Here is a 12,534-nt window from a genome sequence, read left to right as displayed (position 1 = left end):
AGATTAGTGTAAAACTTGCATCGGCGTAACCCTTTACGACGAACCTTTTTCCACTTCCATAATCGAGAAAACATATCCTTATTCCACTAAGGATAATTTTGACCGCTGTCCAGTGATCTACTCCTAGATCACTATTGTACTCCCTTGCCAAAACAGTGCAGGGTATACAATAGATCTGGTACACAGCATGACATACTTTATAGAACCTATGGCCAAGGCATAGGGAATGACTTTCATTCTTTTTCTATCTTCTGCCGTGGTCGGGCTTTGAGTCTTACTCAACTTCACACCTTGTAATACAGGCAAGAACTCTTTCTTTGACTGCTCCATTTTGAACCACTTCAAAATCTTGTCAAGGTATGTACTCATTGTAAAAACTTATTAAGCGTCTTGATCTATCTCTATAGATCTTGAAGCTCAATATGTAAGTAGCTTTACCGAAGTCTTTCTTTGAAAAACTCCTTTCAAACACTCCTTTATGCTTTACAGAATAATTCTACATTATTTCCGATCAACAATATGTCATTCACATATACTTATCAAAAATGTTGTAGTGCTCCCACTCACTTTCTTGTAAATACAGGCTTCATCGCAAGTCTGTATAAAACTATATGCTTTGATCAACTTATCAAAGCGTATATTCCAACTCCGAGATGCTTGCACCAGTCCATAGATGGATCGCTGGTGTTTGCACATTTTGTTAGCACCTTTCGGATTGACAAAACCTTCTGGTTGCATCGTATACAACTCTTCTTTAGTAAATCCATTAAGGAATGCAGTTTTGTTTATCCATTTGCCAGATTTCATAAAACGCGGCAATTGCTAACATGATTCGGACAGACTTAAGCATAGATACGAGTGAGAAACTCTCATCGTAGTCAACACCTTGAACTTGTCGAAAACCTTTTGCGACAATTCTAGCTTTGTAGATAGTAATACTACTATCAGCGTCCGTCTTCCTCTTGAAGATCCATTTATTTTCTATGGCTTGCCGATCATCGGGCAAATCCATCAAAGTCCATACTTTGTTCTCATACATGGATCATATCTCAGATTTCATGGCCTCAAACCATTTCGCGGAATCTGGGCTCATCATCGCCTCCTCATAGTTCGTAGGTTCATCATGATCTAGTAGCATGACTTCCAGAACTGGATTACCGTACCACTCTGGTGCGGATCTTACTCTGGTTGATCTACGAGGTTCAGTAGTATCTTGTTCTGAAGTTTCATGATCATTATCATTAGCTTCCTCACTTATTGGTGTAGGTGTCACAGAAACAGTTTTCTGTGATGTACTACTTTACAACAAGGGAGCAGGTACAGTTACCTCGTCAAGTTCTACTTTTCTCCCACTCACTTCTTTCGAGAGAAACTCCTTCTCCAGAAAGTTTCCGAATTTAGCAACAAAAGTCTTGCCTTCGGATCTGTGATAGAAGGTGTATCCAATAGTTTCCTTTGGATATCCTATGAAGACGCACTTCTCCGATTTGAGTTTGAGCTTATCAGGATGAAACTTTTCATATAAGCATCGCAACCCCAAATTTAAGAAACGACAGCTTAGGTTTCTTGCCAAACCATAGTTCACACGGTGTCGTCTCAACGGATTTAGATGGTGCCCTATTTAACGTGAATGCAGCTGTCTCTAATGCATAACCCCAAAACGATAGTGGTAGATCGGTAAGAGACATCATAGATCGCACCATATCTAATAAAGTACGGTTATGACGTTCGGACACACCATTACATTGTGGTGTTCCAGATGGCATGAGTAGTGAAACTATTTCACATTGTTTTTAACTGAAGGCCAAACTCGTAACTCAAATACTCTTCTCTACGATCAGATCGTAGAAACTTTATTTTCTTGTTATGATGATTTTTCACTTCACTCTGAAATTCTTTGAACTGTTCAAATGTTTCAGACTTATGTTTCATCAAGTAGATATCCCCATATCTGCTCAAATCATCTGTGAAGGTCAGAAAATAATGATACCTGCTGCAAGCCTTAATATTCATCGGACCACATACATCAGTATGTATGATCTTCAACAAATCTGTTGCTTGCTTCATTGTTCCGGAGAACGGCGTTTTAGTCATCTTGCCCAAAAGGCATGGTTCGCAAGCATCAAGTGATTCATAATCAAGTGATTCCAAAATCCCATCAGCATGGAGTTTCTTCATGCGCTTTACACCAATATGACCTAAACGGCAGTGCTACAAATAAGTTGCACTATCATTATTAACTTTGCATCTTTTGGTTTCAATATTATGATTATGTGTATCACTACGATCGAGATCCAACGAACTATTTTCATTGGGTGTGTAACCATATAAGGTTTTATTCATGTAAACAGAACAACAATTTATTCTCTTACTTAAATGAATAACCGTATTACAATAAACATGATCAAATCATATTCATGCTCAACGCAAACACCAAATAACACTTATTCAGGTTCAACACTAATCCTGAAAGTATAGGGAGTGTGCGATGATGATCATATCAATCTTGGAACCACTTCCAACACACATCGTCACTACACCCTTAACTAGTCTCTGTTTATTCTGCAACTCCCGTTTCGAGTTACTAATCTTAGCAACTGAACTAGTATCAAATACTGAGGGGTTGCTATAAACACTACTAAAGTACACATCAATAACATGTATATCAAATATACTTATGTTCACTTTGCCATCCTTCTTATCCGCCAATCACTTGGGGTAGATCCGCTTCCAGTGACCAGTCCCTTTGCAGTAGAAGCACTTAGTCTCAGGCTTAGGACCAGACTTGGGCTTCTTCACTTGAGCAGCAACTTGCTTGCTGTTCTTCTTGAAGTTCCCCTTCTTCCCTCTGCCCTTTTCTTGAAACTAGTGATCTTGTCAACCATCAACACTTGATGTTTTTCTTGATTTCTACCTTCGTTGATTTCAGCATCACGAAGAGCTTGGGAGTTGTTTCCGTTATCCCTTGCATATTATAGTTCATCATGAAGTTCTACTAACTTGGTGATGGTGACTAGAGAATTCTGTCAATCACTATCTTATCTGGAAGATTAACTCCCACTTGATTCAAGCGATTGTAGTACCCAGACAATCTGAGCACATGCTCACTAGTTGAGCGATTCTCCTCCATCTTTTAGCTATAGAACTTGTTGGAGATTTCATATCTCTCAACTCGGGTATTTGCTTGAAATATTAACTTCAACTCCTGGAACATCTCATATGGTCCATGACGTTCAAAACGTCTTTGAAGTCCCGATTCTAAGCCGTTAAGCATGGTGCACTTAAACTATCAAGTAGTCATCATATTGAGCTAGCCAAACGTTCATAACGTCTGCATCTGCTCCTGCAATAGGTCTGTCACCTAGCGGTGCATCAAGGACATAATTCTTCTGTGCAGCAATGAGGATAATCCTCAGATCACTGATCCAATCCGCATCATTGCTACTAACATCTTTCAACACAATTTTCTCTAGGAACATATCAAAATAAACATATGAAAGCAACAACGCGAGCTATTGATCTACAACATAGATATGCTAATACTACCAGGACTAAGTTCATGATAAATTAAAGTTCAATTAATCATATTACTTAAGAACTCCCACTTAGATAGACATCCCTCTAATCCTCTAAGTGATCACGTGATCCAAATCAACTAAACCATGTCCGATCATCACGTGAGATGGAGCAGTTTCATTGGTGAACATCACTATGTTGATCATATCTACTATATGATTCACGCTCGACCTTTCGGTCTCCGTGTTCCGAGGCCATATCTGTATATGCTTGGCTCGTCAAGTATAACCTGAGTATTCCGCGTGTGCAACTGTTTTGCACCCGTTGTATTTGAACATAGAGCCTATCACACCCGATCATCACGTGGTGTCTCAGCACGAAGAACTTTCGCAATGGTGCATACTCAGGGAGAACACTTCTTGATAATTAGTGAGAGATCATCTTATAATGCTACGGTCAATCAAAGCCAGATAAGATGCATAAAAAGATAAACATCACATGCAATCAATATAAGTGATATGATATGGCCATCATCATCTTGTGCTTGTGATCTCCATCTCCGAAGTACCGTCATGATTTCTATCGTCATCGGCATGACACCATGATCTCCATCATCTTGATCTATATCAATGTGTCGTCACATGGTTGTCTCGCCAACTATTGCTCTTGCATAGCGATAAAGTAAAGCAATTATTTGGCGCTTGCATCTCATGCAATAGAGAGACGACCATAAGGCGTTTGCCAGTTGCCGATAACTTCCACAAAACATGATCATCTCATACAACAACTTATATCTCATCACGTCTTGACCATATCACATCACAACATGCCCTGCAAAAACAAGTTAGACGTCCTCTACTTTGTTGTTGCAAGTTTTACATGGCTGCTACGGGCTTAAGTAAGAACCAATCTCACCTACGCATCAAAACCACAACGATAGTTTGTCAAATAGACTCCGTTTTAACCTTCGCAAGGACCGGGCGTAGCCACACTCGGTTCAACTAAAGTTGGAGAAACAGTCACCCGCAAGTCACCTATGTGCAAAGCACGTCGGGGAAACCGGTCTCACGTAAGCGTACGCGTAATGTCGGTCCGGGCCGCTTCATCCAACAATACCGCCGAACCAAAGTATGACATGCTGGTAGGCAGTATGACTTGTATCGTCCACAACTCACTTGTGTTCTACTCGTGCAAATAACATCAAACCATAAAACCTAGGCTCGGATGCCACTGTTGGGGAACGTAGTAATTTCAAAAATTTCCTACGCACACGCAAGATCATGGTGATGCATAGCAACGAGGGGAGAGTATGATCTACGTACCCTTGTAGATCGCAACGGAAGCGTTGACACAACGTAGAGGAAGTAGTCGTACGTCTTCTTCCCGATCCGACCGATCCAAGCACCGTTACTCCGGCACCTCCGAGTTCTTAGCACACGTACAACTCGATGACGATCCCCGGACTCCGATCCAGCAAAGTGTCGGGGAAGAGTTCCGTCAGCACGACGGCGTGGTGACGATCTTGATGAACTACAGCAGCAGGGCTTCGCCTAAACTCCGCTACAGTATTATCGAGGTATATGGTGGCAGGGGGCACCGCACACGGCTAAGGAATAGATCACGTGGATCAACTTGTGTGTTCTAGGGTGCCTCTACCTCAGTATATAAAGGAGCCAAGGGGGGAGGGGGGCGCCGGCCAGGGAGAGAGGCGCAGGAGGAGTCCTACTCCTTCCGGGAGTAGGACTCCCCTCCAATCCTATTCCAACTAGGATTCCCCAAAGGGGGAAAGAGGGAGAGGGGGGCCGGCCACCATCTCCTAGTCCTAATAGGACTAGGGGAGGGGGAAGTGGCGCAGCCACCTTGGGCTGCCCCTTTCTCCTTTCCACTAAGGCCCATGAAGGCCCATATGGCTCCCGGGGGGTTCCGGTAACCTCCCGGTAACCCGGTAAAATCCCGATTTCACCCGGAACACTTCCGATGTCCAAACATAAGCTTCCAATATATCAATCTTTACGTCTCGACCATTTCGAGACTCCTCGTCATGTCCGTGATCACATCCGGGACTCCGAACAACCTTCGGTTCATCAAAATGCATAAACTCATAATATAACTGTCATCGTAACCTTAAGCGTGCGGACCCTACGGGTTCGAGAACAATGTAGACATGACCGAGACACGTCTCTAGTCAATAACCAATAGCGGGACCTGGATGCCCATATTGGATCCTACATATTCTACGAAGATCTTTATCGGTCAGACCGCATAACAACATACGTTGTTCCCTTTGTCATCGGTATGTTACTTGCCCGAGATTCGATCGTCGGTATCCAATACCTAGTTCAATCTCGTTACCAGCAAGTCTCTTTACTCATTCCGTAATACATCATCTCACAACTAACATATTAGTTGTAATGCTTGCAAGGCTTATGTGATGTGTATTACCGAGAGGGCCCAGAGATACCTCTCCGACAATCGGAGTGACAAATCCTAATCTCGAAATACGCCAACCCAACATCTACCTTTGGAGACACCTGTAATGCTCCTTTATAATCACCCAGTTACGTTGTGATGTTTGGTAGCACCCAAAGTGTTCCTCCGGCAAACGGGAGTTGCATAATCTCATAGTCATAGGAACATGTATAAGTCATGAAGAAAAGCAGTAGCAACATACTAAACGATCGGGTGCTAAGCTAATGGAATGGGTCATGTCAATCAGATCATTCAACTAATGATGTGACCTCGTTAATCAAATAACAACACTTTGTTCATGGTTAGGAAACATAACCATGATTAACGAGCTAGTCAAGTAGAGGCATACTAGTGACACTCTGTTTGTCTATGTATTCACACATGTATTATGTTTCCGGTTAATACAATTCTAGCATGAATAATAAACATTTATCATGAAATAAGGAAATAAGGAAATAAATAATAACATTATTATTGCCTCTGCTTAAGAAGCTTCCTTGCCCTGTTCTGCACTCAATCTGCTTAGCTGAGATGTCATGCCAAGCTCGATTAGTTGCTAAAATATCCTTCCATATATTTATTATGACGTAGATTGCCATGGTCTAGTAGCCAATCTGTTAGGTGAAATAGATGTACACCGTTTTATACTCAATCTTTGTTGCTGCAATGGCCTTCGATAGTTTGATGGTTGTGTGCTCGGCCTCATTGACTGCTGAAACAGCCTGCCATAATTTAGCACTCAAACCTGTTTGCTGAATTAGCTTTACATATATCTCGTTACTTAGATCTACTCGTCCAAATATCTTGCCATAGCTTTAGACATCGACCTAGGTATTTTTTCTGGACTTCATAAAAAAGCATATATGTTTTTCCTGTAATATCTAGTAGAAGAACTAATTTTTATGTCTAACAGATGGACGGGACTTGGATAACTTCTGCTCGAAGATTCTCTGCTGCATATGTCGAGGGGGTTGAAAACTTCATGAACTTTATCAGAGCTGAGTATGGTGGTCCAAAATCAGATGTGCTCTGCCCGTGTAGCAGTTGTATGAATTCAGCTACAAGACCCCATTCAACTGTGCAAAATCATCTACACTTGTATGGGATGTCGGTCACATATACTAGGTGGGTTCATCATGGTGAAGCTGTGAACATCAATGTTACTGACTACGTGGAAGCAGCAGATCACCATCTTGATCTGCCTGATGCTCAGGTGGAAGAGGAGGAGGAGGTGGTGGTGGCAGAGCCAGTGAGTTTGACCAACAATGAAACAATGCTACGAAATGCTCATGCACTTCGTGAACTTTCACCTGCAGACGAAAAACGGTGGGCCCGCATGTTGGAACAATGCAACGTGGCTGTCACCCCAGGAAATAAGCTGTCAGTATTCTCAGCTATGGTCACCTTTCTTTAGGTGAAGACATCTGAGCGGATGACCAACAAATCATTCGATGCGATGTTGGCTGCTTTTCGCAAATCTTTCCTAGATGCGTCTGAACTACCACACACCTACAGTAAAATGAAGAATTTCGTTCATGTAGTTGGAATTGGATATGATATGATCCATGTTTGTAAGAATAATTGTGTTCTGTTCCGGAAGGATTATGCCAACTTAAGCGAATGCCCGAAATACAAATCATCAAGATGGAAAGATGGCAATGCTGTGAAGGGGATTCCTCATAATGTTCTGAGACATTTTCCAATTACACCAAGATTGCAGAGGTTGTTTCATGATGCTGAAACAAGAGAGGATGTACCGTGGCATTCTAGGAACCAGGAGTACAGAGATCAGAATGTAATGAGCCATCCATCTCATGGTAGTGAGTGGCAAAGCTTCAATCAGAAACACAAAAAGTTTGCTGCTGACCTGAGAAACACTAGACTTGGCTTAGCTTCAGATGGATTTAACCCATTTGGCCACCAGAGCACCACATATAACATGTGGCCAGTGCTTGTTATCCCTTACAACATGCCTCCAAATGTCTGCACCAAAGAATTAAACTACATGATGGCCTTGCTCATCTTAGGTCCAAAAAGTCATGGAAAGGATTTTGATTTATTCATGGAGCCTCTTGTGGAGGAACTTCAACAGCTATGGAAGTGTGTTCTCACTCGAGACCTATATAGCAGCCCACCAGCTGATTTCTTTCTATGTGCTGTTATAATTTGGTGCATCCATGATTATCCAGCTTTGGGCACTATGTCAGGGAGAACAACACATGGTTACAATGCATGTGTTATCTGTGACAGGAATCCTCTGTCATACACAATACTTAATAAGATCTGTTACATTGGACACTGTTTTTTCCTTGCGAAGGACAAGCCGTGTCCTACAAAATATCGAAGACATGTGTTCAATGCAAAGCATGAAAACCATGATGCGCCAAAAAGGCTCACCACCGATGAGTTGCAAGTGGAATTAGAGAAGGTTAGGCATATTACACCAGGAAACCATCCTGGTAATGGTAGCGGGAAAAGGAAGCATGGCAGGGTAGAAGAGAGATTATTGTGTACCCACAGGTCCACTTTTTGGGACTTGGAGTATTGGAAAGATTTGGATCTGCGGCATAATCTTGATGTGATGCACATCGAGAAAAATATATGTGACAGCATTATCGGCACACTTCTTAATATTGAAGGCAAGACGAAAGATACCTTAAAATCTAGGATTGATTTGACACATCTGGGTATCAGAAAGGATTTGCAGGTGCAAGATGAAGGTAAACCATGGGATATGGGACCAGCTGTGTACGTCTTGGACAATGTAAAAAGAACAGAATTCTGCGAGGTCCTGTCACATGTGAGATTCCCACATGGATTTTCTTCCAACCCTGAAAGGAGAGTCGGTGCAGATGGAAACAAGGTACAAGGGTTGAAAACTCATGACTGCCACGTCCTACTTCAAAGGGTTTTACCTGTTATCCTTAGAGGATTGGGCCGCCCTGACTTATACAGAGTAGTTGCAGAGTTGGGACAATTCTTCAGGGAACTCTGTAGTAGAAATATCAGGATAGATGCTTTGGAGCGTCTTAGAGACAAGATACCAACTATCCTATGCGACCTTGAGAAGATATATCCTCCAGCCTTCTTTGATGTGATGGTGCAATTGGCTGTTCATCTACCTAATGAGGCACTACTTAGAGGTCCAGTACAGTATGGCTGGATGTACCCTATTGAAAGGCGGCTAGTCACTTTCAAGGGCTATGTCAGGAACATGGCTAGACCTGAGGGTTCCATTGCAGAGGCCTACATTGCTATAGAAGCGTTGACATTCTGCTCAAAATACATTGAAACAGTTGATCAGCTTAGCAAAGAGGTGGGTGAAGACAATCCCGGGCTCAATGTTTTCAATTATTCTGTTCGAGTTACAGGGAAGAGTCGATAAGAGGACAAACCTAAAGATTTGGACAAAATGGTTTGGTATGTGTTGAATAACTTCATACTACCTTATATCAAGTAAGTGCTAAGTACTGCAGCTTATACATCATAATCTACTAAACTTGCAGCAAATTCTTATATATTTAGATGTTTGATGCGATCACTATGTTGTGCATCATCTACAAAAACAAGTTACTGCCGCAAAATCCAAGAAACATTGACAAACTGGTTATGGCGGGATTTGCGAAATGGTTCAAGAGCCATGTAAGCTTTTGAATTGCACTGTCAGTTTTTTAATATATTGAGTACATAAGATGATCAACTTGTCTATTTTCTAAACATAGGTTAATAAGATGTGGGAGGATGGGCAGGTAGTTGATGATGCCCTTTATGCACTAGCAATGGGTCCTGATACTCAGGTAAGACATTATGAATCTTGCATTGTTGGAGATGTGCGCTACAACACCCTTGCATGCGACGAAGGCAGGAAGACACAAAATAGTGCCATCATGAGCACGGATACGTACGGCAGAGTGACAACTGAAATGTATGCTAACATAACAGACATTGTTCAGTTGCAGTATATCTCTAGTTTCGAGGATCATCGGTGTGTGGTTCTGTTGTGTTGTCGTTGGTATAACCTATTTTCCAGGATTGCAAAACCCAGAGATGATGATTATTTCAAATCCATCAATGTCAAGGCGGCATACCAGACCAGCGAGCCTTTTATTTTGGCAAATCAAGCAATACAGATATTTTTCTTGGAAGACACATTTGCACGTAGCGATGACTGGAGAGTATTGCAAAGATTTGAGCAGAGGAATTCGTTTAATGAAGTTGCACAACAAGATGATGCTTACACCGCTCCTGATGTACAAGATTCCACAGATGTTCCTAATATCTTTGAGAACCATCACGTCAATGACGCTTGGCCAAAAGATTGCTTGTCGTGCTGTGGACATACAAGCGTTGATCAAGAAGAAGCCAACGTTCGGGGACATTGAGGATGAAGAAGAAGATGACACTGTGGGGAATTACGATTTAGACTAATACACATGGCTAAGATGTTGACGCTGCTGCTGCGGATGACGATTAGATTGCTTTTGTCATATTTTCCTGTCAGAAGATGTTTTTTTATCTACTATGTGAAATTGTGTTTGCTATGACAACTGAAACCTGATGAACGTGTTGTTTAATATTTTGCTGTGAGAACATCACTTGTTATGTATGTTGATTTGTGTTTGGTGATTGTATGATGAGTAAAACATGATGACATTGTTGTTTAGTTGTACTCATATTTGACTGTGAAACTTGAATTTGATGACATAGTTTGATGTTGGACTGCAATTTGCTCAACGTCTTTGAATGGGAACAAAGCTGACCCAACAGGGCCTCTGCTAATTTATATATTTATTACCAAAAGGGCCTCTGCTATTTATTTATTTATGAGCAAAAGAGGATACCCCCGATTTCCATTAATAGAGATCATTAGATTTCACAACACTACACCCAGCCTGCTACACAGGTTTCATTCATTACTAGTTTCAGCAAAGTGCTGATGTCATAGCCACTGAATACATCACGAGTGCTACATACACTGCAAATAAAGAGACAATCATCCTACAGAGCACATCGATTTTGCCCATTATCTTCACAAGCTCTTTCATCTCCTCATTGCTGTCAAGGCCGTTCAGCAGCTGTTGCTTGTCCATGATTAGAGGAACTGCATCTTTAACCTTCTGCTCTGCATCTTCCTCTTCTGTCATTCCTTCAGTTACTTGTCCAACACCCCAACCTGCTGGTATTGGGACTCCTCGGCTAACCAAATAATTAGCGTAGTTGCATTCCCCCACATCAGCAACTTCCCAGAAATACAAATCACACGAATCTTCTCTTTTCTGCACGAATCAAATTGGAAGATCATCAACCAAACTATTAAAAAATCAGCAACTGAAAACAGCAGAACAACACTTAAACATATTATTACCACATGATTCGGGCATTTGTAGAAGACTCGGCCAGGGATGAGGATTGTGGTTGAGACACGACGGAAGACTCTGCGTGATTTGCAGCAGTGGCACCACACCAACGACAACGGGTTGCGATGAGCAACCGGCTACGGTGTGTGTGCCGGCGGGGGTGTGATGAGACCCACATGCAATGGTATGGGTGGCGACTTGGCGCATATCTGGTTGTTGCCTGCTGAAGAGCAGGTGGATGAGCAGCCAGTGGACATGGTTGCTGCGGCCAGAGCTTCTGATGCTAGGCAGAGTAAGTAGAGAAGAGGAGAAGTGAACATTGGATATGTCAGTTTCATTACTTGCAGAGTAGCATAGCACCATATATAGTCATAGTCTAGGTTTGGATTCAAACCAGCTACAGGAGCACGTCTCTCTTTTTTTAAAACTCAGCAACGTCTCTTTACTGGTACACTATCTTGTTCTGTACACCTTCTCAAGTCTTTGATTTTCTTTCTTTTTTGCGAGGAAGGAAGGAGCACAAAATTAAGAGTTCCTGGGACTCAAACGCAAGGCCTCTCAGTTGAATACCAAGGGTGCTAGTCACTTATGTGGTGAACGTTCCTTGGGAGGAGGACGGTAGACGAACACATTTTCCTCGCATTTTCAGTTGCGACGCAAGATCGAATGGTCACAGTTTCAGGAATGTTACCAGGCGAACGAGGCCCGTTTTTATTTTCTTCCTATATATAAAAAAGTATGCTACTTGGTGTCGGCTTAGTCAACAAACGATTGTGCCAACCGTGACTGTTGGATTGACATTCAACGTCTATCGTGTTTCTTCAGTCTCTTCTTCATCCAGCCGCCAAAGCCAAAACAGCACCGGCGGGACGCCTGCTCCCGCCTCCCACGGCTAGCTGTGCTGCCGCGCACGCATCGTGGCCACATCGCACCCTAAAACCCTGCACATCTTCCCCGGCTCCTGTTCGTTCCCGTCCGAGGCCTCACCATCGTCCTCCGCCTTAGTTCGCTCGCCGTGGCGCCACCCTCCGGTGTTATCAACATGGTCAACAACCGAGAGGAATAAGGAGATGACAGTGCATGGTGAGGATGACAGTAGGGACCCAGCAGCGCGCGCAGTAATTTTGTTTTTTCAGGACGGAGAAGGGTATCAACTAGGTTGTGCGGGAGCTGTGGCCCGTCTAGCATTGGC

This window comes from Triticum urartu, chromosome 4A (genome assembly GCF_056163025.1).
Source record: "Triticum urartu cultivar PI428250 chromosome 4A, HENAU_Tu73, whole genome shotgun sequence".
Lineage (NCBI taxonomy): Eukaryota > Viridiplantae > Streptophyta > Magnoliopsida > Poales > Poaceae > Triticum > Triticum urartu.
This window is presented reverse-complemented; position numbering follows the sequence as displayed.